The sequence below is a fragment of the Dipodomys merriami genome, unplaced genomic scaffold (assembly GCF_024711535.1).
Source record: "Dipodomys merriami isolate MVZ:Mamm:240054 unplaced genomic scaffold, mDipMer1.0.p SCAF_39, whole genome shotgun sequence".
Taxonomy (NCBI): Eukaryota; Metazoa; Chordata; class Mammalia; order Rodentia; family Heteromyidae; genus Dipodomys; species Dipodomys merriami.
Window position 1 is genome coordinate 3,277,545 of NW_027205492.1, and position 27,714 is coordinate 3,305,258.

The 27,714-nt window shown below is 42.9% G+C and overlaps 2 long non-coding RNA genes across 4 annotated transcripts in view; one reads left to right on the top strand and one right to left on the bottom strand.

The window, feature by feature from the left end:
• The window catches only part of LOC138805179 (uncharacterized), a 97,909-nt gene that overhangs the window by 55,425 nt on the left and 14,770 nt on the right, over positions 1 to 27,714 (bottom strand). For 2 of the 3 annotated variants that reach the window (XR_011365458.1, XR_011365459.1), the window contains exon 2: positions 6,087 to 6,234. This is a non-coding gene — a long non-coding RNA (uncharacterized lncRNA). Of the gene's footprint in view, positions 1 to 897; positions 1,010 to 6,086; positions 6,235 to 27,714 lie in introns of those variants that run through there. The other variant, XR_011365460.1, reaches the window with a different exon arrangement.
• LOC138805180 (uncharacterized) lies at positions 964 to 9,416 on the top strand. Its single transcript, XR_011365461.1, has 3 exons — positions 964 to 1,057; positions 1,436 to 1,482; positions 7,587 to 9,416. It is a non-coding gene; the product is annotated as an uncharacterized lncRNA (long non-coding RNA).

The following is a 27,714-nucleotide window of genomic DNA, read 5'->3' on the forward strand; positions in this document are numbered from 1 at the left end:
TTTCCATTTTGTTGGGCATTGTGTTTAAAAAACTTTAAAAATAAGACTATAATATTAAAATAGAAAATTGGATTGTTTTGCTTTTCTGGCATTCAAATTCAGGATGAATTTGAGGTCACATTTACATTCATAATTGGCAATTTTATAAAGAACAACTGAGAAATGGAAGGCAGGTAAAGATATAAAACCCTAGAATGCTTAAATGTGCTGTAAAACTATTGTAGATGTCACTGGATTTTACCAAGTAATATCCTTTCTTTTCTCCATCTACTGTGGCTTTTCAGTTAAATTTTTGTTTATAAAATGAATTTGTTTATTTCAGCTCTACCTAAAAAAAAAAAAAAGAAATGTTGAGCAATTTAGTGTCTTCTTTCCCATATGTGTGCACTATTCACCAATGCGTATGCACATAAACATACCTAATGAAGGGAGAATCTTCCCATCAGAGGTCTGTACAACAGATTCTCCACCTTAATGGTTAGTTTCTTTGTTCCACGTGACATCTTATGTCATGTAGTTTGACCTCATTCTTTAAAACAGCTGCAAATAACATTGCACAGCTGCTCCAGAATCGAGACAACCATTTCTTAGTAATACACAACCTGGGTTATTTTCTAGCTTCTTACTAATATAAATAATGCCACAAAGAACATTTTGTTTGTGTGTGTGTGTGTGTGTGTGTGTGTGTGTGTGTGTGTATGTGTGTGTGTTCCTATGGAAGAATTTTCCTGGAAGTGAGGCACAGAGAGTTAATGAACACCTAGACAGACTTGATGTTCTTGGCATCAGAGTATTCTGAGGCTCATTTTATACCTACATGAGATATTAAAGACCTTTCTGGAAGGTTGGTCAATTTGATACATGGACAACAGAATCACACTTCAATTTGTACTTCTTTTAATGATGAATAAGGTTGAGTAGCTTTTCATTGGGGTCTCTGGTTGCGATCCTCGGAAGCCGATGCGGAGATGAGCTTAGACAATCAAGAAATTTGCTGGAGAAAATGTCTCTGGAGGATGAATACACAAGGAACAGGAGGAAACAAGGAAAGATCCAGGTTGGATATTTGTGCAAAGAAATGGAGATAGGGAGGGGGAGGGGGTAGGAAGACACTCAGAGCACAGGGCAGCTCCAAGGAGGCCTCCACCACACCAGTGTGTGTGTAGGGGAGGGGTGTGAGTGTTCACAGGAAAGCCCACCTCTAGGACCCCGCCACGCTTTGTCATTGGATGGTGACAGTATGTCCTGGCATGGCCTTGATGGTGGCTCCCAAGATGCTCTCATCTAAGACGGCCAATCATCTCTTCTCCTTGCAGGAGGGTTCTGTCGAGAGGGAGATCTGAGCAGTGGACATCTATGGCTATTACTCTAATCTTGGTTGCCTCCTCTACAAATTATCTGGCTGTAACCTTGGAACTTTGTCCCTTTGTTACAGATCTGAAGAAAAGTCTTCATACATTTAGTGGATCGGCGCCTCATGGTGTAAGTTACACATCCTGTCTCCTAGCCTTTGTTTTCTTCTACTAATGGCTCTGCTTTGCTATTAGAAGGTTGTTTTTGTAACACTGAAAAAATGTCTAGGCTATCATAAAATCTACTCATCTTTAAGGCTTCTGTGTCTTACTTAAGAAAGTTGACTTGTTCTAATGAAAAAAAAAAGACGGCTCTCATTACTTTATCTTATACATTTCCTGGCTGCAGAGTACATTATTGACCTAAATTTAGTATAAATGATTATATTATGCATCATCCAAAGCTTGAGTGAGTTTGCTTCTCATCATTTCCAGTTTTTTTTACCATCTAATTATTATAAAATATGTTCTCTTTTGAAATGAGTAACTGGGCTCTATTTGTTTAAGTCAAAGTCCATGACTTTTCCCATAAAGTCATCAGTGAGTTTGGGCAGCAGAGAGAAAATCATGTGGACAAGGCACAGTATTTGAGAGAAGGGGAGTGATGAGTGTTACCCCTCTGGTGGATTCAGCTTTGAAATGTGGGAGACCTCAGCCAGCAGCAAGATTTGGAATGAAGGAAGGGGAGCCTGTTACCTCAGCACCCCACTTTCAGCCACAGGAAGCTGTGGAGAACTACTCCCTCAAAGAGTGGTCCAACCCAGGCCCACCTGTCTTCCTCTGTAGAGAAAGCAATTGATGGTTCTGCTATTGATTCAAGCACCTTGAAGACAGACCAGTGGCAGCCAGACAAACGTCTACATCCCCCACTCGCTTAATTCTACTTGATCTTCCAATGTCACACTGTCAGCCATTTAAGAGGCCTGGCAGGGACAGCTTGGCATGTCCCAATGACACACCCACCCTTCTTTGCCCTCTCCTACACTCCCTGAGGCCACAGCAATTATCTCCAGACAGTTACCAGTGAGCAACAACTGTCTTGAGTGCACATTTTTTATGTCAGGGTGAATTTGGATTCTGAAGTTGATCTCCTTGTTGTGCAGATTTTATGAGGGGAAGATTAAATCATTCTCAGATGTGTGTTTCATTAGGCCTCAAACCCTTGAAGAGTCGTTAAAGCCCCATCTCATGGAAATGCTCTCAATCTCAGCTTGATGGATATTGGTAGGAATAATCTCTCCATTATTTGGGGTGCTGAACTGGCTGAAGACACTCTCCCAGGCAACCTTTGGAGCCTGATCTTTCTGTGGCTGGTGAACCCCCAACTTTCTGAGAGCAACATCAAAGATTTCTTCTGTTCTAGCAAAGTATTTCCCGCCTGTGCCTTAAAGAAATGGATTTGCCCTGAGTCAGCTCTACCCTGTGAACCACAGGTCTGTCTGGGTCTGTTGTCAGGACTCAGTCTGGGACTAGGATCCGAGCTCAATCTGCAAGTAGAATCAGACCTCACCGAGGATCTAGGGTCAGAGTTCAGTCTAGGCTCAGAAGCAGAGTTCAGTTTAAAGGCCCATTCTGGGATGAGGGTCAAGGACTAGTCTATTGCCAAAATCAAAGCCATGAGCCAGGTACCAGTGGCTTATTTCTGCAATCCTAGCTACTCAGGAAGCTAAGAACTGAGGATCATGGTTCAAAGCCAGCCTGGACAGAAAAGTCCCTGAGACTCTTTCCTGACTCTTATCTCCAATTAACTACCAAAAAGTCAGAAGTAGAGATGTTGTGGCTCAAGTAGTAGAACGTGCCAGCCTTGAGTGGAAAAAGCTAAGAGAAAGTGTTCAAGTACTAAATTCAAGCCTAAGGATTGACATGGGCATGGTGTGTGTGTGTGTGTGTGTGTGTGTGTGTGTGTGTGTGTGTGTGTGTGTGTGTGTGTGTGTGTGTGTGTGTGTGTGTGTGTGTGTGTGTGTGTGTGTGTGTGTGTGTGTGTGTGTGTGTGCGCGCGCGCGCACGTGCAAGGCATAGGTGAAAGCAAAGTCATAGCTGTATCTGGATTTAGCTCACAATCCAGTCTACTGTCAAGATGAGGGCTAAATTTACAGCCATGATAAGGGCTGAGTCCATGGCCTGGTTTATGGCCCAGTCCATGGTGAAAGGATCATTGACTGCCTGGCTTGGCATGGCCTTACTTTTGTTCAGGGTACCAGAATATAATACATTTTCAAAGCATCCCTAGCCTCAAACATTAGCATACCTATTCCCAGAATAGCCACTGAGAGATTCAGGGTATTTCAGGTAAGAGGAAGCAGATATCAGCATCTTCAGGTGATGTTATGTATTAGAGGAGGGGTAGAATTAAAGAATCCAGAAGGTGATAAGAGAATCCAGGGCCTTAGCCTCAGAAAACAAAGGCAAAATTACATGAATCCTGTGTTATTTCTAACCCTTTCCCAGCAAAACTTAGCACTTACTCATCTTTCTGGTTTTGGCAGAAAAAAAATTACCAAAATCTTTTGGAAAGGGTGTCAACTCCCATCATGGCTGAAAGTAGGAGCGAAAGGGTGTCAACTCCCATCATGGCAAAAGTAGGAGCGAAATGAGGTTGGTCTGCTTAGCACAGTGCACACTGGACTTTGTCTCCCTTCAGCAGCTGGGAGGAGGATGAGCAGAGGAGTGTTTAGAAAAGTCCCAGGCAGCTCCAAAGAACTGGATGAAACTTAGTGTGGCTAGACAAAAGTATTAGAGAAGGCAGACAAGAGAGGCAGAAAAGAGAGTGTCTAAGCCTAGGTATAATCCTGGGGGCAAGAAAGAAATGCAAAGTTTTTTTTTTGGTTTTTTTTTTTTTTGGGTCCGGTTGTGGGGCCTGAACTCTGGGCCTGGGCGCTGTCCCTCAGCTCTTCAGCTCAGGGCTGGCGCTCTACCACTTGAGCCACAGTGCCACTCCCGGCTTTTTTCTTCTTGCTTATATGGTGCTGAGGAATTGAACCCAGGGCCTCAGGCTTTCAAGGCAAGCGCTCTACCACTGAGCCACCTTCCCAGCCCAGAAATGCAAAGTTTTAAACAGTGAACAATACCAGATTTTTACTGCAGGAAAACTGACTGGTTGTTGTTTTCAGGCAGGATCAGAAGGGACCAGGTATATACAAAGGACCCATGACTAGGCTATGCAGTTGCCCAGGCATCTGAAAGCTGAGCAGAAAAAGTGGTGAGAGAAGAACAAATCTGAGACCACTCATTGGGTAGAATCTATAGGCCTTGGTGACCAGCAGATATGGAAGAGTCAAAGGGAACAGCTGAACCCAAAGTTCTGGCTTGGAAAACAGCTAGATGGCAGCAAAACTTACCATAATTGGGAATATGGGAAGAACAGGATTTGTGGAGGAAGAAAATGGCAAATTCCAATCTAGATGGTTGAGGTTAGATGCTCATGAGACTTCTAAGTGGATATATCTAAGAATGACTGACCACATGGGCCAGGATTCCAAGTAAGCAAGCTAGGCTGAGGTCATAGATGAGAGAGAAATTAGCCAGTTTCTAGGGATAAGGAGAGGAGGTGAAGGGAGGAGAGGGGAGAAGGGAAAAGGGGAGGGAAGGAGAGAGAAGAGGAAAGGGAAGGAAGAGAGGAGGAAAAGAAGGGGAGGGGAGGGAAGGAGAAGGGAGACAGGAGAGGAGGAGAAGGGAAGAGAGGGAAGCAGGGGTGAAGAACACAGTAATAAGGTTTAGGTAAAAACTGCCCTTCCAAAAAGCTCATGTATTGAAGCTTCGGTCCCTAGATCTAATTATTTTGGCTAGATCTAATTATTGAGAGGCAACTGGATCATAAAGTCAATAAAGTATATCAATAGAGTAACCGATCCATTAATGGATTCACAATTTGATGTTATTGTTGGGAGGTGGTGAGAAGTGGGACCTGGTTAGAAGTAGGCTACTCTCTCTCCTCCTGACCCCCTTCCCATCTCTCACTCTCTGCTTCCTGGCCTCCAAGAGGTGAGCCACTTTGCTCCATCACATGCTCCCCATTGTGATGTTCTACCTCACCACTCACAGGCCAAGAAGCAACTGAGCCTAATGACCACAGAATGAACCCATGAAAACCACCAGCCAAAAGAAACCTTCCCTCCTTTCGATGAGTTTTCTCAGATACTTGTTCTAGCAACGAAAAGCTATCATACCCAGAATGGAATCTTGGGACATCCAATCGAGGAAAAATCAGAAAAGTACCCTGAAAAGGAATAAGTAGGGGTGCAGAAGTGAAAATGCTAATAGATGATGTTTGGAAAGTAGAGGCAGAGTAATATTGATGTGGCCAAGAGACGGAGGATGTGAGAACTGAAAGCATTCAGGAGTATGCAGGTCCTTGGTGACTTTCTAGGACTCTGAGGGACCAGAGCCAAGCTGAAGTGTGTAGAATGTGTTGAGAGAGTGGATGTGGAGACAACCTTTTAGATCTTCCTTTGAAGAGTTGAGGTAGGAATATAGAGGCGGTACGGTGGCATTTGTGGTAGACCATTGCATTCTAAGCTGAGAGAGATTTGGACATATGTAAGTGCTACTGGGAAAAAAACCCAGTCAAGGAAGAAATTAAAGATACAGGAAAGAGAGCTATTCAGGGAAAGAATGGGTCAGTGAATGTCCATCACTTACCACCATCAAGGCTCTTCCCAAACACTTTTAATATTTAATTTTCTCAGCCCCTCTGTGGTTTCATATAACTATGCTTACTTCCTTCACAGCACTTACCGCAGTCAGTAAGTTGTTTTAATTATTCTTTGACTTGTTTATTGACTCTGTTCCTGCTGATCTCTAAGCTCCAATTCAGAGACTTCTTGATCTCCATCACTTCTACCGGATCTTGCTTTATTTACCCCTCGGTGGCATTTAACACAACCTGAAATCATATTATTTATTTGTTATTTGTCCTCCCACCAAAAATATAAACTCAAGGAAAGGTAGGATGAAGTCTAGCTTATTCTCTGACATGTTCCAGTACCCAGCACATAGCAGGTATACAATAAATCTGGGGAGAAGAGAGGGAGAAAGAGAGGGAGAGATGTATACAGAACCATGCAAGAAAACTGAAAACTACAAAGCATTGCTCAAAAGTGAGGTACAGCAAGAGAAAAGCACTCCACATGGTTTGTAAACTTCCTGGTAACTTTTGGAGGTGGGACTTATTGTTCCCTTTTCAGAAATGAAGAAACTGAGCTCCAGAGAGACTTTAAATGTCCTCAGAAATCATGCTACAAGTACAGAGTCATGCCAGAAGGAAACCAAGGATGTCCTGATTTATTTGCTTGTTTCTGGTTTGCTTTAATATTATTTAATTAAATATTCATTACATATTTTATCAAGAACTATCAGAGAAGAGCTCAAAAGTTCTCCACACACAGAAATAGTCAATATTCAAGAAGGGGAAAGTGCTAATTACCCCCCTTGGATCATTACACGCAGTGTGCATGTGTCAAATTTTCATAGCTTTCCCATAAATAAGCACAATTACTAGCTGTCAATTACAAGTGAGAAGAAAACATTGAAATGGGAAAATTAAAAGCCTGAGCTCCTTTCCTGACCCATAAGGCCACTGGGCTCATAAATCCCTCTCTCCACCTGTCTCAGGACTTGGAACAGTCCTGGAAGCAGACTGGCACCGTTTCGTGTGTTATCTACAACCACCCCTCTGGTTGCTATCCTGCAGGAGGAGCGGGTGGCTGGTGGGAGAGATGGGAAGAGCCTTCCCCAGAGATGTGCTTGGTGGCTGAGACCAAGTCAACAGCCAGTGAGAGAACACGAGTTGGGCCCTGATGATTGGGGTAGGGAGGTGACAGTGACCGAGGGACCCACAGATCAGCTGATGCTCCCATGTGTCTGACTCAGTGCTTCCAAAGGCTGAAACCCAGAAAAGAGGAGCAGCAGGAGGGAGGCAGTTTCTATCTGTAACATGTGGTGTGGGTGGGACCTGGGGCACAGTCAGATGGAAGTGTCTAGTGTGAAACCCCAGGGAGCAGCCCAGGTTGGGGACAGAATGTTGAGAGCGGTGCATACGGCCCACAGAGAAGATATGCTTACCAAGGACAGCCATGGTAAGAGTGAGGGGCTGCAACAGCTGGGACAATCTCAGATAGAGGCAAGAGTAATGCCGGGAGAGTCATCAGCTAGGAAGATGGGAGGGGAGCCTCATGTCTCTCCATATGGAGGTGGAGACAAAAGACAAACGAGCTTTTCTGTCTGTTTGCTCGACAGAATATCTCACAGCCTCCCTGGATAAACAAGCTGTCATCTACCACCCAACTCTATGTCAACTGAAGCCGCGTGGGGGAAAGATAACACTGGGGGGAAAAGACAACACCGTGGGTTTGGATGCCCTCAGCTGCCGGTGCCTCATTACTACACAAGCAGCCCAAGAGCTGGAGACAGAGTGGGGCCTGCCGCCTGACTGAAGAGGAGAGCCATTTCCCCACTTCCAGGGCAGTGATGGAAGATAAGCGTTGATGTGTCTTGAGCACCTACTGTGTGCCAGACTTTTGGAAACTCCATCCTATTTAATACAATGTGATATCGATTCCATTTTACAGATGAGAAAACCCAGGTCCAGAGAGGCTTGTTCATGCACTCACATTACAGGCATGGCTCCAGGGCCTTCCCATGGTACTATTCTGCTTCCTGGAAAAGGTCCTGGTCTGGATCCTCTCTCTCCTTCCCCTGTCCTAGAGAGTCAAGTGCAAATGCCATGCTCATGAATTGGAGGCTATTTATTGTTCTTTTTCCTGTGATGCCCATTTGTAAGAAATAAAACTGTTGGGCTCAGCAGCAGGGCAATAACTATGAAGAAAGCAGCACCATTAGGGGCTCAGACTTGTGCTCTCAATATTACTATATATTCAAAATAGATCTTGAACATGTCGTTTAACACTAATGACAATTCCATAGGAGCCAATATACCTTTTTCCTCCTACTCCGCCCCAGGCACATTAACCCAAGATCAAATCAAGATGTAAAAAGGAAGTAGGGGGCATTCTGAGCAATCAGGAGCGGTGGAGGGGAGTCTGTACCCCCTAAGAAAATGTCCATCTCCTCCCCTTCCTGACCTTACAGAGGAGGAAAGAGAGGCTCAGAAAGGAATGGTAACCAGATTCTGAGGGAATTATAACCCACAAAGATTCCCTCCATAGCACATTGCTTCATAAGAGAGGCCACGAAATCCATTTACAAGAAAAATGTATGCATGGGTTACTTATATGATTTGTATTAACTTAATTTCTCTACTTTAAAAAGATCCCAATACATATCTTCCAATGCAAATAGGCAAAGATTATCCCTCCATCCATAGAGAATGAATATCCAAAGAAACAGCAGGAATGTTCCTAACAGTCTCTTTTATAGCTAATTTCATGATTTTATACCACACACCAGCCGCACTGGCCTTGTTTGTAGGCTTTTAAAGCTCCCAAATTTGTTTCTACACCGGAGCCTTTTCACTGTCTCTTGCCTCTGCCAGGAACACATGTCTCTGGGTTTGAATGGCTACATTTATCATCCCTGAAATCCCAACTCAAATGCTACCCCTTCCAAGAAGCCCCCCTGACCACCCTACTTCAAGGGACCAAAGCTAATCTCTGTAACAGTGAGTCTTCATCTCAAACACATATCACCAGATTGTTCTGGAGGGCTTAAAGTGCTCTAGACTCCACTCCCAGTGTTTCTAATTCAAATAGGCCAAGACAGGACCTGAGAATCTACAATTCTAGCAATTTCCCAGGTTGTGTGAATATTACTGGTCTAAGAACCACACTTAGAAAGGCACTACTCTAATAATGTCTTCCTGTTATTTATCTTCAGAGTGTTACAATCTAAAGTTACCATGATTGTCTCTTAAATTAATCCATTATCATCTGCCTTACATACCACTTAGCTCCTATGAGCAGAATATCTGAGGGTCTTGTTCACTGTACTATCCCAAGGACACAGAACAGACACAGGTATTTGTCTGTTGAGTGACTGAAGTACTGAATAAGTAGAGAGATAAATGGATAGGGAGATGGATGTTTGGCAGGTAGGAAGCAAAAAGGAAGGAAGGAAGGAATGAAGGGAGGGAGGGAGGGAAGGAGGGAGGGAGGATGAATTTGAGATGCAAAGGCCAGTACCCCTCCTCCTAAGGCCCCTGGAACCTTTTCATCTCTCTCCATCATCTCGCTCTGTACCATCCCATGCATTGTATAACTGCTTCCCTTCCTCAAACTCAAACCTTGGGTATAGGGACAAAGAAATTCAATAAATTTGGAAATCTTTGCCAATCTCAAACTGTTCCTGCTTTCTACCTTCCAGAGCTGCCTTGATTCTGGTCACTTCCTCTCCAGGCCCGGCCCCTATTTGGAGAACTCCCACAGCCTCTATGCTGTAACCTAGCCAGAGCTGCTTTGAGAACCTTGTAATCTGGTTCTTGGAGAAAGGAGGAACACACTCATCAGATTTCCCCATTGGTGTCTCTGCATAGCAACAGTGTGAACATCTAGCCAAGGGGCTGATTCCTCCATGCACACATTTTCCCCAAATGATGTGGGAATGAACTTCCCAGAGCAAATAGGCACCATTGTGCCCAGTAGAGAATAAATACTCTGCCTCCGTCTCTAAAGGAAAGACAGTTACTGATAGAGTGTCAACCCCAGTAAACTCTGTCTCCCGCCAGAGCTCAGTCCTACTATCAATTATACAAATAATAAGCAAAAACAAAGTGACTCTCAGAATCTTTTGCTAAGATAACTCACAGTCTTTAGCAATAGCCGAAGGTCAATGCTGCACCCTTGAAGTGTAGCACACTAAAAACAGGACTGCAAGATGAAAAATGTAACTCTCACTCATAGTTTGGCACATTTGTTCCTGCCTGAAGTTCTTTCTATTTACAAAATCAGCCTGACTGTGATTAATTTAGAATATGGGAAACTGCTCCTTCCCAGCTGCCCAGATCCACATTGCTCTTGCCTCAGTGAAGAATCTGTAGCCTTCACCAATAAACTTGAAGTTGAACTTCCTCTACTGAAGTCCAAGGGTTCCCAAGGTTAGATAGATAGATAGATAGATAGATAGATAGATAGATAGATACATACATACATACATACATACATACATACATACATACATACATACATACATACATAGATACATAGATACTAGATGGATAGATACATTGATAGATAGATATATAGATACATAGATAGATACATACATACATACTAGATAGATACATACATACATACATACATAGATACTAGATGGATAGATACATTGATAGATATATAGATACATAGATAGATAGATACATACATACATACATACTAGATAGATACATAGATACATGGATATCCCTGTAGGTCACTGCAACAGTCCAAGTAAAAACATTTATATAATCAACAACTCCAGAATCTCATATCTTAAGGAAGTTTGTTTCACACATCACAGTACAACACAGGTCAGCGGGAAAAGTGGAATTTTCTACTCCTTGCAACCAAAGACCCATCTTAGGACTTCATCCTCTTCTAAATGCCTGGAGTTCTCTCTACTTAGCTATTGGATGGAAAGAGACAGAGTTCTGAGGATCACACTGAAGATTTTAATGTGCCATTCTAGGAGCTGGTCTGTTTCACGTCAGCCCACACCATTGGTCAGAACTCACTCACATGATCTCATTGGCACTTGGCGTTGTTTTTTTTTTTTTTTAAGAGGAATCCTATGGGTTACTACTATTCATGTTGCTTCTCTTGAGCTGTGAACACCTCAAAAACATGAACAGATTTCCTACTTGCCTTTCTGACCCATGAACTCTAGTCTGCCAATCGTGCTGAGTAATCTGAGAGGCAGAGCTCAAGTCACAACTAACTAAGTGATTCACACAAGATGCTGCCAGGCATATAACATTTACGCAGAAATAACAAAGACCACAAGATGGAGGACTGAGAATCACAGCTGACCCAGAAAGCCTAGAACATGCTTGGGAGAAGAGCCTGGAAGAATATTAGGAAGGGGTAAGGATCTTGAGACTAGACCTGGGCTGGGAATGTAGCTTAGTGGTAGAGTGCTTGCCTAGCATGCATGAAGCCCTGGGTTTGCTTCCTCAGTACCACATAAACAGAAAATGCCAGAAGTGGCGCTGTGGCTCAGAGCACTAGCCTTGAGCACAGAGAGGCTCAGGGACAAAGCCCAGACCCTGAGTTCAAACCCCAGGACTGGCAGAGAGTGGGGGAGAGAAGGAGGGAAGGAGAAGGAGAGGGAGAGGGAGAGGGAGGGAGCAAGGGAGAGAGACTACACAGTATTTACTTTACACATATGGGAATAAGAGGGTGTTTCTCCAAGCCATCCAGCTCTAGAACCCCAATGTTTTAGCTAAGGAGCTACAAGAATCTGCCAGCCTTGAACTCAGACCTGGACACTATCCCTCAGCTTTTTTTCTCAAGGTTAATGCTCTACCACTTGAACCACAGCTCTACTTACAACTTTTGGGGGGAGTAATTGGAAATAAGAGTCTATGACCTTTTCTGCCTGGGCTAGCTTGAACCTTGATCCTCAGAGCTTAGCTTCCTGAGAAGCTAGGATTATAGGTGTGAGCTACTGGTGCCCAGCAAGAAACATGTACTTATTTTTTATGTTATTAATCCATGAATATTCAAGGGAGCATCTCTATGGAAATGTCTGGGGATCTGGGAAGTTTCTATCTCCCTCTGGAAACACTGGACTGTCTCCAGACAAAGAACATTATCTACCTGGTATCTCTCTTCCTCTTTCTCAATGATCCTGTTACTCATGTAAGAGTCCTGGACTCTTGTATGCATTGAGTTTGAAGTCCCTGTCCCTGTTGGATTTTCAAGTATTTGACCACTTAATCCTTCACTCATTCATACAGTCAGTAGACATTTGCTGAGAGACTATTCTGGGCCAGGTTTATGCTTGACAATAAAGCAAAAACAAGAGATACCTCAGCCGTCAGGAACCTCACTCTTTGGAGAGAAAGACAAATGTAGAATCATGTTGTTGTAATTGTGGGGTGATCTGTATGTATTAAGTCCTTGGAGATCCAGATCTTTATGTCTGTGTAGAAACCATCACAGCTGACACATATCCTTGGCAAATACCTTCCTCTGCAAGGTAATGGCTTCCACTGACAGCAACTGCAAATTCCCTGGGTATCCTCTGCATGCAGACTGAAGGCATGAAAAGGAAATGTCCACTGGATACAATGGTACATGCTTGCAACCCTAGATACTCAGGAAGCTGACACAGGAGTATCATGGATTCAAGTCCAGCCTGGGCTACATAGTGAGATCCTATCTTTAAAAAAAAAAATCAAGGTTGCTGGTGGTTCATACCCATAGCCCTAGCTACTCAGGAAGGTAAGGTGTGGAAGGTCACAGTTTAAAGGCAGCTGGGCAGAAAAGCCCACCAAATTCCATATCTAGTCAGGTGCTGGTGGCTCATGCCTGTAATTCTACCTTCTCAAGAGGCTGAGACCTGAGGATCACAGTTCAAAGCCAGCCAAGGCAAGAAAGTCCACAAGACCCTTATATCTACTTATATACACACATATACACACACACACAAATGTTGGAAGTGGAGCTGTACCTCAAGTGGTAAAATACCAGCCTTGAGCAAAAATCTAAGGGTCAGCACCCAAGCCCTGAGTTCAAACCCCAGTACCAGCACATAGAAAGCCAGGCTGGAGGCATGGTTAAAGTGGTAGAGTACTGGATGAGGAAGTAAGGGATGAAGTCCTAAGTTCAAACCATGGTACTGGGAAAACATTTAAAGGAAATGTCCCCCCAAAGAGTTTTCAATCAGTAACTGACCAGAATTGGTAGATAACCTACCCCAGATCCATTACCCTTTGGTGCAATGACTGCAGTATTCTCTATTGCCCGCCACAAGAATCTCCATTGCTAATAGCAACAAGCTGCTCAGCAAGGTACCCTGTTCAGTCTACACCCCCCCCCATCCTACTCCCCCCTCCCAAGTAGACTTAAAATCACATGCCTGTCTTCAGGTCTGCTTCCGGGACAGCCTCATCTGAAAAACACACCAATAAATAAGGAGGGTACACAGCCCTTGCAACCCTTAAGAGTCCATTTAATTCAAATAGAAATTTACTGTCCATTAGCCCAGAATGGGTCCGGAGATAAGTCCAAACAATTCATTAGCTTTCCTTTAAAAATAATCATAATAATCAAGCTAATGAAAATGCTGAGAAAGCTCAGGGGGCGTGTTTCAGTGCTTGCGGCTGCTGATTGCTGTCTCTGTGGTCTTGCTGCTTGTGAAATCAGCAGAGCCAGGTCCTTTGCAGAGAAACTGGGCTATAACTACAGTGACCTTCCTATCCATACCCATGAAGGCCCATGCAGCTGCTTCATGAAGGAAGACCTGTGAAACCCAGGGAATAGTCAGAACTCGAGAATAACTGAGGGTGCTCCAATAGGTCCTCCAAAGGAGGCAATAGAGACTCAGAGATGACATGTCCATATGGTTCAAATCCTTTTGGCTTTGTACCCACACTTTTTCCTTCTCATCAGTGTGTGTGTCACTAGGATGAGGAGGGAAGGAGGGCTGCAACAGTTAGACAGACTGGACTTTAAAGCCACAGAGCAAGAATGGCCATTAAGCCTGTAGGTGTCTGTTTTCCTCTGGTCTGGAAGGGAAATGGAGAAATGAGGCAGGAAGTGGGTAGGGCCTGCAAATGCTGATTTGGGGCCAGGGAAACGTTGGCAATCAGGAGCCAGCACTCCCTTGAAGAAATGTCTGGGACAACTTTAAAAGGGAGTCACTCGTTTTAAAGAAAGTGACAGAAGTTCGTGAGATATTACTACTTCAATATAGAGAAGATGAAATCTCCTTACATTATCACATACAAGTGAGGCCAAAAACATAGGATCCTGATGTCTTAAGCTCATCTAATGACTAGATGGCCACACACACACACACACACACACACACACACACACACACACACACACACACACACACACACACACACACACACACACACACACACACACACACACACACACACACACACACACACACTCAGGCCAGGCATTTAGGACTGAACAAAGAAATAGTTGTTCATTTCTTCTCATCCCTTTCCATATTTCTAGAAGCTAGAAGGACCTTGCTCATGTCTGCCTTCTAGGATCCATGCTACCTACCACCATCAAGAAGCCAAACCAATTACGTCCAACCCATCCACACTTAAACACAAGGCCAATTTGCCCAATACACTTTCTATTTATTTTGCAGGCTGCAGTCTTTATGATGCATATTCCTGAGGCAGTTAATTTGCTCTTGAATATATCTCTTTGTGTACTGGTTACCCATCTCATTAGCTTCGATATTGAGTCTCACTGGGACACGTGGGGCTTTTTTGCAGAATGAAAGAAGGTTTTTAATAAGCCCCATCATTGCTGGGTTTATGGTGCCATCTGATGAGCAACAAATGTATTCATTGGCAGCTGCATTCCTTCATTGGGCATTCAGTGGGTAACTGCATATATAACTATGGAGGAACACAGAATTAGGGAGCTGAGCACAATCATGTTCCTCAAGGACCACAGCATCATCTGCTCACCATCAGGTCTCGGGCGATGGCTCCTCTCTACTCTGTATTAAAGCACGTGGCCCCAGGAAGATTCCATTGCCATCTCTCTAGAAAACCCTTCGTCTCCATCTCAGACTCTCCAGATGAAGCTTCCACAACAAACAAGTTCCCAATATTTTGGCTCCCTAAAACAACTGATCTAAACCTTTCCTCTGATTCCCATCTTACTTGTCCTCAAAATGTACCCCCAGAGCAAATAATAATAATAATAACAACAACAACAACAGTAATAGGTGGAGGTGTGGCTCAAAGCAAAGTGTCAAGTACTGAGTTTGAGTCCTGGTCTCACAACAAAATAATAATATTAATAATCATAATAATAGCTAAAGTAGATTGGTTCTTAAATAAAAGTATATCCTGATTATCAGCACAAGAAAACAAACTCTCAGTTCTTCAACATTAAAAAAAATGAGTCAATATTAAAAACACACACACACACACACACAAATTTCCTGATTGGGTTCTGTGGCTTGTGACCACTCCACTGAATAAAAAAGGGGAGAAAGAAGCAAACTGACTTTCCATGACTCTGAAAATGGAAAAAGTCAGAAGAGACTATATTCAAAGTTTAATATATGGGAACTTTTTAAAAGGCAATGAAGGCCTGGGAATTCAAGACCAGGAGAAGTCAAGAAATAAGAAGTAGCTTTGAGAATAATGGCTTCTCCTCCTTTTAGCTAAGATCAGGTGTAGACGTTGCTTTATTAAATAGTCAAATTTGTGTCACCACTTGCACTGATGTAGCTTCCAAACTTAGATGTGATGTTTAAGATGTCAGAAAGCTTTTTACCACCAAGTCTCTTGTGGTTAGAGTTGTCAGAAGAATTTGTTAGTTAAGGTAAATGCAGAGTTGAACACAATGGGAAATCAGCTTTCCATTGGGTAATCCATCCCTGGAATTCCAGGAGATTCCGAAGGTGAGTGGGAAAGGGAGTGGATTTGCAAACACCTTCACCATCAATCCATGGGCCCAAAATTGCTTTTTCCTTCTCCAGCATTCCTTATGTTCACAAAGAGGACCCTCTTCCTGGCAGCTGTTCAAATCAGACTCACCTATATTCCCTCCCCACTAGCATTCAATGCAGTACTAAATCCTATTAGCTCTACAATCTAACTGCCTCTAACAGTGGCCTCTATCCTAGCTTTGCGATACATGGCCTGCTCACTGGTTCTCCCCATCCTTTCTTGTCTTTTACCAAAAGCCTATTCTTCGCACAAAAACCAGAGCGTGATTTCAAAAGCATCCATCAAAATGTTGTCAGTCAAAATTCTTCATGGGCACCGTATCTCACTGACCCTAAGAGAAAACCCCAAATCTCTGGTATCTTAACCTGCACACTGTGGCTTCTGCTGGCCCCTCCTGTCTCTGCCACATGCATTGCTTCCCCTTGTTTCAGCCTCCCTCCCTCCCCCCCCCCCCCCAGAGCAGCAGCATTCTTTCTCTGGAATGCTGCTCCCACACTTGATCTCCCCTTCACCTACCAACTCTTATGCCAGCTTACCCCATCCCAAAGGTCTCTATGGACTGGGTAATGGTGGGGGAGGAGGCTTGTAGGCATGAAAGGCACAAATGAACTGAACTCCTCAGATCTCAGCCTATACCTCCTGGCCTGGATAGCTTTGAAAGGTGACTGACACATTTTTGTAGCTCTTGGGCTAATGTCACCTTGTGGTACAAGAGATAAGAGCCAGTGGCACCTTGCACATTTCTCCCTTGTCAGGCAACCTGTGACTCAACCCTCCTGAACTCCCTGCTCAGCAGCTCATAGCAATATCCATCACCAATGAAGCAGAAACCCAATCCAAAGGCCGGAGGGGCCTCTGTAGGCTTTCTAATAGTGGCCATGACCACAGTAAAAACATGGACCAGGCAGGTCACAACAGGACGTGGTGAAGAGATGTTTTCAGGCTCTTGTCAGCTGAATTCATTCCAGCTGTCATTACACAGACATCAGCTCATAAAGTTCTCTGTAAGCTGCTACTGAAAATTGTACAGAAATAAGGACTCTTCTTCTCAGCTGGAGGCAAACTTTTCTGTATCACTTGGGCCTAGAACCAAAGCCATTCCCATGACAACAGTAAGACTAGATGTCTCAGGAGATAAGACCAGGATATGGGTGCACTTGTGTATGTGTGTGTGTGTGTGTGTGTGTGTGTGTGTGTGTGTGTGTGTGTGTGTGTGTAGACATGTGTGCACAATGCACTAAATGCTGCCTCCAATAAGAAAATTGTCCCTAGACCAGTGGGGCAGGAACCATGTCTAAAGTTGTTATATTCTTCTTCCCGTAGCAATGCCTGGCACATACAGATTCTCAGAGTGTGTCACTCAAGGGATTATTTGAGGGCTTATTCTTTTGTCTACTTCTAGGCTGTAAATGAAAACTTACAGGGGTGCCAACAGATAGCCCTTCTCAGGCTATCCATGGGCTTTCTGAGACAATGTCTCAACTCTCCAACCCTAAGGGAAGAAGGATGCAAAGAATGGAGAAGTGGAGGGGTTTTTTTTCATTGAACTTTGTGAATAAGAGTCTGAGAAGCAAAAGAAAGACTATATTTGGAAAAGCAAAACTGAAGAAGAGCACTCAGAACCCAAGGAGAACAAAAGATAGCTGGAAATTATGCTGAGACAGAAAAGCATAATCACAGCTACTCAAGAGGCTGAAGTTGAGGATCAAGTGCCTCCTCTTTTCCTTATTCCCTTATTCATAACTTTTCTATCCCTTTACCTTTACTAAACCCTAACTTTCTCCACCACACTTGAATTAAATACCTATTCAAGAGTATTACATGGGCTGGGAAGGTGGCTCAGTGGTAGAGCGCTTGCCTTGCACGCCTGAGGCCCTGGGTTCGATTCCTCAGCACCACATAAGCAAAAAGAAAGAAGCCGGAAGTGGCGCTGTGGCTCAAGTGGTAGAGCGCTAGCCTTGAGCTGAAGAGCTGAGGGACAGCGCCCAGGCCCAGAGTTCAGGCCCCACGACTGGACCCAAAAAAAAAAAAAAGAGTATTACATGAACCTGCAGACTTTACACTTCACTCCCTGTCTCCCCATCTTCTGTAGCCCTTTCCTTGCCTTTTTTTTGACATTTCTAGCACTTGAATTCAGTGCCTCACACTCTTGTTCAGCTTGCTTACTCATGACTGGCACTCAACTATTTGAGCCATGGCTCTAACCTAGTTTTTTTATATGTAATTGGAGATACAAGTCTCACAGATTTTTCTGACCAGACTGGCCTCAAACTGTGATCCTCTGAGCTCAACACCCTGAGTAGCTAAGATTACAGGCATAATAGACTGGCACCCAACAACACTCCTTATTTTTAATGACTATGTTCTAAGCCTTCTATACAGTATTCTTATTCTTCTAGCTCCCTACTGTAACATGTAAAAATGTTAGTCCCTGCATGTTTATCATGTCTGCTATGTATGTAATGTTATTGACGTATTTGGCATTTTTAGTTTTTTGGGTTTTTTGGTCAGTCATAGGGCTTGAACTCTGGGCCTGAACGCTGTCCCTCAGTTCTTCAGCTCAAGGCTAGTGCCCTACCACTTGAGCTACTGTACTACTTCTGGTTTCCTGGGTAGCTTATTGAAGATAAGAGTCTCACAAACTTTTCTGCCCGGGCTGGCTTTGAACCGCAATCCTCCAATCTTAGCCTCCTGAGTAGCTAGGATTACAGGTGTGAACCACTGGCACCCAGCTAGTTTTCAAATTTCTGTTTGGGTATTAAAGTGGTGAGTTTGTTAGTGCTGAGATATACTCCTATGCCATTATGAGAAATGGTACATCAATCCAGCTAAAACCCAGACCTGTGAGATCAGAGAGAATAATCTGATGGAAATACTTCAGGTGAATAAAATCCCAAACCACAAATTGTCTGCAAATGAGTAAATGTCAATATAAAAATACAAGAAGTATGAAAAGACAAGCAAATATAACCACAAAAAAAAACAATAAGTACACAACAAAGGATCAGGATGATAGCAAAGTAGAGGGAACCCCATACATATACTGAGCTCTAAGCAATGAGAACGTGCCGTGAGCATTTAAGCTTCTATTGAGAAATCTGCATTGTTTGCTGTGTTCCCCATTGTGGGTGACATGCTTTTATTCTCTTGCAGCTTTCAGTATTCTTTCCTTGTTTTCCTCTGCACTTAGTGTTTACACTATAATATAGTGTGAGGAGGTCCTACTCTGTTGAGTCTTCTGAAAGCCTCCTTTGCATAGGTAGACTTTTCAGTATTTGGGAAGATTTTTGTCGCTACTTTGTTGAGTATGTTTCCTACTCCTTTAGCTATCCCCTCCTTCCTTTGCTCTATGCCCATCATTTATAAGTTTGGTCTTTTTAAAAACAATTAGAGACCTGAAGTTCTTGCAAATTCTTTAAGATCACTTTCATTTTTTCTGTCTTTTTGTCCACTTTTTCTACCATGTGTACTCTACCTCCAAACCCTGAAATTCTGTCTGCTTTATCATCTACTGTGCTAGATGGGCCATCCACAGTATTTTTCTATATCAGTTTGATTTTTTTTTTAGTATTTCTCTGTCATATTGGGATCCTTTTCATATCTTTCATCAACTTCTTTATTTGTTTGCATGTGTATGTCTTCTTTCATCTCTTTTAGCTATTTAGCTGTATTCTCCTGGAGCTCATTTAGCTGTTTATTTGCATTTCCTTGGTATTTATTTAGCTTGATATTTGGATCATTGAATTCAGTTTGTGTTCTCTTGGATTTTATTGAGTTGTTTTTAAATACAGAATGAAATTATGCCATTTGCAGGTTGTATATAGAAACTACCATATTAACTGAAGTAAATGAAGTTCAGAAGGACAAAGGTCACAGGTTTTCACTCATATAAAGATGCTAGATCTAAATGATAAACATGTGTGTAAGTTTATACATATATATTATACATATAAGATATATATTTGTGGCCTGATTAAAGTATGTCATATGCATGTATGAGACCACTGTGGTGAAACCCCTTTTAACAATTAGCATGCACTTTAATGAAAGTGAGTATTAGGAAATTAAAACATGTCCTGGCTGGGAAGTGGGTGCTAGTGGGAAGGGGTTAGGAGAACAGTGAGGTTGAAGGAGGCAAAGATGGTCAAAAATGTGTGAAAATGTAACTACAAAGCTCACTGAGACTGGTCTGGGATGAGGTGGGAAACGACAGAGAGGTGATTCCAATCAAGATACATTGTAGACATAAATAAACATGTTAAAATAAAACCTCTTTGTACAACTAATTGATGTTAATATTTTTTTATAAATGGAGAAGAGCAAAGGAGCAAACAAGCAGATGGAGGAAACCTATCCCAGCTGCTGGCAGCAATGAACAAGGAAAACAATCTCGGTTTGGAAAGGGGAATGACTGTAGGGACTTGGCCAGGATTCTAATGAGATGAAATTTATTAAATGTTGTGGAAATAACACCAACCTTTTGCTCATAGCTGGTACTATTTGTCCCTTTCATTATAGTCGTGCAATGTCAAAACAAGCCCTGCATCAGTGAAAAGCAGGCAAGGATTTCTAATGGGTTAGGAGCTGGAGATGGAAGGCCACAGCCAACAGGACACGCTGGGTTCAGGAGTGGGTGCTCTCATCCAGAAGGAAGCATATCTAGACCCTGGCCCAGAGAATAACAGATAAGATGCCAAACAATCAGCATCCCTGGGGTTCGAGGTGTGTGATCTTTGCTTCAAGGAGCAGAGGTAGAGAGCATGAGATATCTAAACAGCATGACAGACCAATAGAGCCTCCAAGAAGACTCTCAAGCCTTTCTCATCCCTTCCAATTAGGTCTATTTTTGAAATACCACAGTTGGCCAGTGATGGCTTGCCCAGTTGCTTTAACCACTAAGATCTCCTTTTTTTCTCTGGTCTGTCATAGGGCTTGAACTTTCAGCTCAAGGCTAGCACTCTACTACTTGAGCCACAGTGCCACTTCCGGCTTGTTCTGTGGATGTGATGCTGAGGAATCGAACCTAGGGCCTCATGCATGCCAGACAAGCACTCTACCACTAAGCCACCTTCCCAGCTCTGAGATCTCCTTAATAACAGGAATTACATCTCAGAGACTGTGCCAAGTGTAATAGGAAAGGAGGATCTTACCACACATATAGAATGTTTAAGGATAACAGTTCAAAGCCAGCCTGGGCAGGAAAGTCTATGAGATGCTTATCTCCAATTAACTACCAAAAAGCCAGACATAGAGCTGTAGCTTAAGTGGTAGGATGCTAGTCCTGAGGAAAAAAGCTCAGGGACAGTACCCAGGCCTCAAGCTCAAGCTCCAGGAACTGCACACACACACACACACACACACACACACACACACACACACACACACACACACACACACACACACACACACACACACACACACACACACACACACACACACACACACACACACACACACACACACACACACACACACACACACACACACACACACACACACACACACACACCATTTGAAGAGGGAAAGTCATTCTGAAACCAAAAAAGATTCCCCCAGTCTTACTGCTGATTTTGCTCTTCTGTGAACCAGCAGAATCACCTGGAGCTTTATAACAAAGGCAGAATGTCTAGCTCCACCCAGACCTTCTGAATCAGGGTCAGCATGTTAACAAGATCCTTGGATGATTTTGTACATTGTTATCACTTGAGGGACAATAAGCTGGGGACATGAACCTGAATCTTTGGGATTCTAAACTCCATCCTCTTTGAACTCCCTCATTTCCAGGTAACTTTCAAAGAAAGTTAACCTGCACTGTGATATAGTTTCTCTTTGTTTCCCTATCCTGAATTGACTTGAGCAAGAGAAGAAGAAAAATAGGAGGAAATATTGTGAAGGAAAGTTGAGCTCATTAACAGAACGCTTGCACTAAGCCAAACACAATGCTGGAAAGCAAGCATGACATGTGATCTCTTAGGACAGCACCAGAGCAAGCACTGAACACCATTCTCAGATGGAGTGGAATCGACATGGTTTAGTAACCATACCGAGATCATGTAATTAGAACCTCGGTTAGCTGCAAGAAACAGATAGACTTCATGCTAACTTGAGCTATTTTTATTTTACTGTGAAGAAAATACATCACCCCTGATCCAAGGGTAGGAAGCCCAAGGCAAATCTTACAGAACCTAAAAGTGGGCAGCAGTTGAGTCCAGGCATCTGTCTCTGTTTCTTGGGACGCCAACTTGCCTTTGAGATGAGGACTCTTATGCAAGTAATTTACCAAAAGGGGCTCTAAAGAGAAAGAGAGAGGATAGAGTCCGACAAGAAAGGGAAAGAAGAAAGCTTAGTGGGGATAAATACAATTGAAGTGAACAAGCAGTCATGGATATGTCTAGTACTGCCCCCTAATCAGAATCCAAACTCCAAAGTCTATGTTTCTCCTCGCTTCATTAGGTAATTATTCAGAGAAAAACATCTGGGTCAAATCCAGGCTCTGTCATTTGCTAAGTTATGAAATCTTAGGGCCCTTTCCTTAATTTCTCTGGGCCTCAGTTTCCATGTCCAAGAGACAATAATATTACCTGCTTCACAGGGTCATTAGGAGGATGAAATGAGTTAATATTTATGAATCACTTAGAATAATGCCTAATGCCCAGATGTTCTACAGTAGATAAGTGGATCCAAAAAATGTGGTACTTATACACAATGGAATTTTACCTATCTATTAGAAAGAATAAGATTATGTCATTTACAAAGAAATGGATGGACCTAGAACAAATTATGGTAAGTGAGGTAAGGCAAGCTCAGAGAGAAAAACAGCACGTTTTCTTTTATATGCAGAAGCTAGAGCTAAAATACACTGGGGCATGATAAGTTCTACAGGACTCTAAGTACTCACACACAACAGTAAGACAAAAGGAAGATCCTCTTACGGGAAGAACCCAAAGGTCTCTGAACAATTAAAATACTATTTATTGCTGGACACCAGTCGCTCACACCTGTAATCCTACTATCTCAGGAGGCTGATATCTGAGGATCGCAGTTTAAAGCCACCTTGGGCAAGAAAGTCTGTGATACTCTTATCTCCAATAAACTACTCAGAAAAATCCAGAAGTGGCACTATGGCTCAAGTGGTAGAGCACTACCCTTGAGCACAGAGGCTCAGGGACAACACCCAGGCCGTGACTTTAAGCCCTGGGACCAGCAAAATAATTAATTAATTACCATTTATCAAAATGAATTTCAGAAAATGGAAACATGGGTTTTTGTTACTGCTATTGGTAATGTTGGTAGTGGTGATGGTGTTTGTTTATGTTTTTCTGTATTGTTTTATTTTGTTTATTCTTTTTTCTGCCTCATGGAGAGGCAAAGGGGCAGCACAAAAATGGAGGGAAGAAGGATAAACAATCGTAGACATGGTACTCAGTAAACACTACGTGATAAATGAACTACTTAATTTGTGGGCAGAGATGGGAGGAGGAAACTAGGGGAAAGCAAAGGAAGGGGTCACATTTGTTCCCCCAAAAAATGTACTCATTACCTGACTTATGAAATGGTAGCCCCTTTGTACAACCCCTTAATAGTAACAATGAAATTACATTTTTTAAAGAATAAATGACTAAGCTGGGTGCTAGTGGCTCACGCCTGTCATCCTAGCTACTCAGGAGGCTGAGATCTGAGGATCTCCGTTCAAAGCCAGCCCGGGGAAGGAAAGTCCGTGAGTCTCTAATCTCCAATAAACCACTAGAAAACCAGAAGTGGTTCTGTAGCTCAAGTGGTAGAGCGCTAGCCTGAGCTGAAGAGCGCAGGGACAGTGCCTAAGCCCAGAGTTCAAGCCCCACGACCGACAAAAAAAAAAAAAAAAAGAATGCCTAGATATAAGTAAGCATAACAGTCAAGTGGTTGCTAATTTAAACATGGCAAATGGATTTTTCCATTTTCAACAAATGGACTTTTCAGCCCTCAGGACAAGCTGAACCGCAAGGACCTGTGGAGGAGAAACGAGTCAGGGATGCAGAAACAGCACACTGGTCCTGCTGTCTGGAACAAAGCCCTGGGAGACAGGCAAGAATGACAGGAATGCCCGCACTGGGGCTCAGGCAACAAAGGGTGCTGTCCCTTTTCTAGGAAATCAGTGCCATGGCAACTCCAAGTAGCCTGGAGCAGCCTTCCTTGTCAAAACTCACAGAATCCCTGGCCATAATGAGGACCAGAAGTCCTAACCTGGAGTCCCTCAGAATGTAACCTCATTTGGAGTCAGGATCTTCATGAGGTAGCCAAGTTAAAATGCAGCCATTGAGAAGGCTTCTAACCCAAAGGGACTAGTGTCTGTACAAGGAGAAATCTAGACATGGACACAACACATCTGGAGGGAAGATGATGTGGAAGATTCGAGAAGATGGCCTGGAACATATTCCTTCTCGCTACTCTCCTCTTCACCCTCAAGAGGAATCTGACCAACACCTTGGTCTGACTTTTGGCATTCAGGACTGGGAGACAATAAATTCCAGGTATATAGATACATTGTATTATATTGTACCTTGTACCAAAAAAATTGTACAATAAATACAAGAAAAGGCACCATCTGTGGTTCCCTGTTATGCGGCCCTAGAGAAGAACCTGGTGCTTTAGACTGTACCTGGCACCATGCAAGACATTTCACAGGCCTTAGTTCAATTATTCTCTCATCCATCCTGAGAGCTAGAGATAGGTGCAGGTAAAATGACTCAAGTAGTGGAGCACCTGCCTAGCCAGCACAAGCACCCTGAGTTCAAACCATCCAAACATACCCTGAGAGATGGAGGTAACACTCCCCTCTGCCCCACAGCTGACAGAAAACTGAAGCATAACACAGGCAAGGACTCCACCTGCAACAACTAGAAGGAAGATTTGAACCTTAGACCATCATTGGTCTGAACAATGCCTGGTACATGGGAGACATACCCACTATACAGGCGGTATTCACTCGGTGTCTGGAAGACACTGACCTGGTACATAGAAGCATTCACCGCTTGTTTCTGTGCTTATTCTGCCTCTCTTTTGAGACACCGTCATTGACTAAAAGCCAAGCTGATGCCCATTCCAGACTTGAGGACTCAGAACTGGACAATTTCAGCTAAGGAGGTAAACTCTAAGAAGAAGCAGTGCGTGCCTAAGCTCTTTCTGACTCAGGCTCTAGGATACAAACTGGACCTGGAAACATAGCCTCTTTAAGTACTTTCTGGTTCTGCTTCTATTCTGCCCCTCCCAGTACCCCGTCTTTATTAAACAGCCCTCCTTCTCTCTCCATGTTAGAGCAAGGGCCTCTCCCTCCTGAGAGAACCCCAAAACCTGCTCTTAATTTTCCCCCTGAAGAGGTAGGGCCATGTTGCAAGCTAGCTTTTGTTCCTGAAGAAAAATGTTTGTGTAACATTCAAATAAACTCACTGACAGCTGCCACACTTCCATATCTGAGGTACACACGGACAATACCAAACCATCCCTATGTGCTGGTTACACACGTCAACACATATTACATTCTTCCAAAATTAATTCTTTTTGAATCATAGATAGTGAAGTTTGTTTTTCTGATTACAAGAAAAACATTAAGCCAGTGGCTCACGCCTGTCATCCTAGCTACTCAGCAGGCTGAGATCTGAGGATCACGGTTCAAAGTTAGCCCAGGCAAGAAAATCCATAAGACTTTTATCTCCAATAAACCATCAGAAAACCAGAAGTGGCACTGTGACTCAAAGTGGTAGAGTGCTAGCCTTGAGTAGAAAAGCTCAAGAGCAGCACTTGGGCTCTGAGTTCAAGCCCCACAACTAGCTTAAATAAATAAATAAATAAATAGAACCCATTAATTTGTACAAATTTGAGGAAACACTCAAAAAAGTCAATGAAGAAAATGTGAATGCTCCATGATCCCTCTCCAAGTGGTCAACTTTGAGGGTGATCAATGCCCAATGATGACCCCTGTTTATATAGAAAAGTTAATGAATTGTATGTGTGGCTACACAGACACATGTAAAGTTAATCCTAATCTGTTTCCTGTTTATTTTATTTTTTATTTTTTATGTAGTTTAGTTTGGTTTAGTTTAGTTCAGGCCATGGGGCCTGAACTCTGGGCCTGGATGCTGTCCCTCAGCTCTTCAGTTCAAGGCTAGCACTCTACCACTTGAGCCATAGCACTACTTCTGGCTTTTTCTGTTTATGTGGTGTTGAGGAATTGAACCTAGGGCCTCATGCATGCAAGGCAAGCGCTCTACCACTGAGCCACCTTCCCAGCTCTGTTCCCTGTTTTTTTTCCCCCCAAAATATTGTGCATAATTAAAGTCTGCTGTGGAGAGCAGGGTTCTTTTGTTCTCCCTTAGTGACAGCATCCATGAATGCTTTGTGTTATTGTCTTTAAGTTTTTACCATTACATTTCCAGCCTCCTTTGTAACTAGGTGCAACCATGTGCCAAGTTCTAGTAAAATGAGGGGTTCACTATTCCCAGATGTTGGAAAGAAAGAAAGAAAAAGAGAAAGAGAGAAGGCTAAAAAGAGAGAGGGAGGAAGGAAGGAAGGAAGGAAGGAAGGAAGGAAGGAAAGAAGGATGGGAGGGAGGGACTTTCCCTCTTCTGCTACTGCCAGCTAACAGGAATGAAAATGAGTATACCATCTTGGACCATACTCTACATGAGAACAACACAGGAGACTAAGCAAATAGTCTCATACATACACAAAAGCAAGTCTGACTCTCATGAGACATACAGCTGATTTAACAAGATAAATAGACTTGTAACAAGACAGAAAGTAGAGCAACAAGATAGAAAGACAGAATAAACTTCCATCTTATTTAATTCATTGTTAGTTTCATTCTTTTTACTGAGATTTGGACTCAGAGGTTCATGGTAGCTAGCATGATTGCTTGTTTAGTTGGTGTTCTGCCACTTGAGCCACATCTATAGCGCTACTTTTGCCTAGTTATTTTGGAGATGGAATCTAGGGGATCTTTCTGCCTAGACTGGCCTTTAACTGAAATCCTCTAGATCCCAGCCTCCTGAATAGGTAGGATTACAATCATGAGCCACTGGCACCAAGCTAATTTGAGATTTCCTAACAACATCTGAAGCAATACCTTAATACATCCTAATAATAATATCCTAGTACTCTAAGTCTTCCTCTACAATATAATTTTAATGACTATATGTTCTTGCATCATGAGTATTCAATGTAAAAATGTTTTAATTTAGCTGGTTAATGACTGTAATTCTAGCTACTTAGGAGGTGGAAATTGGGGGATCAGTGTTTGAGGGTAGCCTGAGCATAAAAGTATGTGAGACTTCATCTCAGCCAATTGATGGGCATGGTGATACCTGTACCCAGCTATAGGAGGATAGGGCACTGGCTAAACACACTAACATGTGCCTACCAGTCCTGTGCCTGCAGGATGCCTACAGCTCAAACCTGCCTGAACATAAAGCAAGACCCCACTTCAAAAATAGCCAGCACAAAAAGGGGCCAGGGGTGTGGCTCAAATAGTAGAGCTCCTGATGAGTAATCCGAAAGCCCTGGGTTTAATCCCAAGTGCAACCCCAAACTGTCAATTTAATTAAGTATAAGGCATTGTCTATTTGTAGTGCATTAACGGTCACTGGTGTTACTTTCATAAATACCCTTGCAATGAATATTCTTGTGCAAATCTATTCTTTGGATGTATTTCTGGTTGTTTCTTTAGATCCATTTATAGAAGTAACATTGTTGGGTCAAATAATACACTTTAATTCTTTTTTTTTCTTTCAAGAGTAT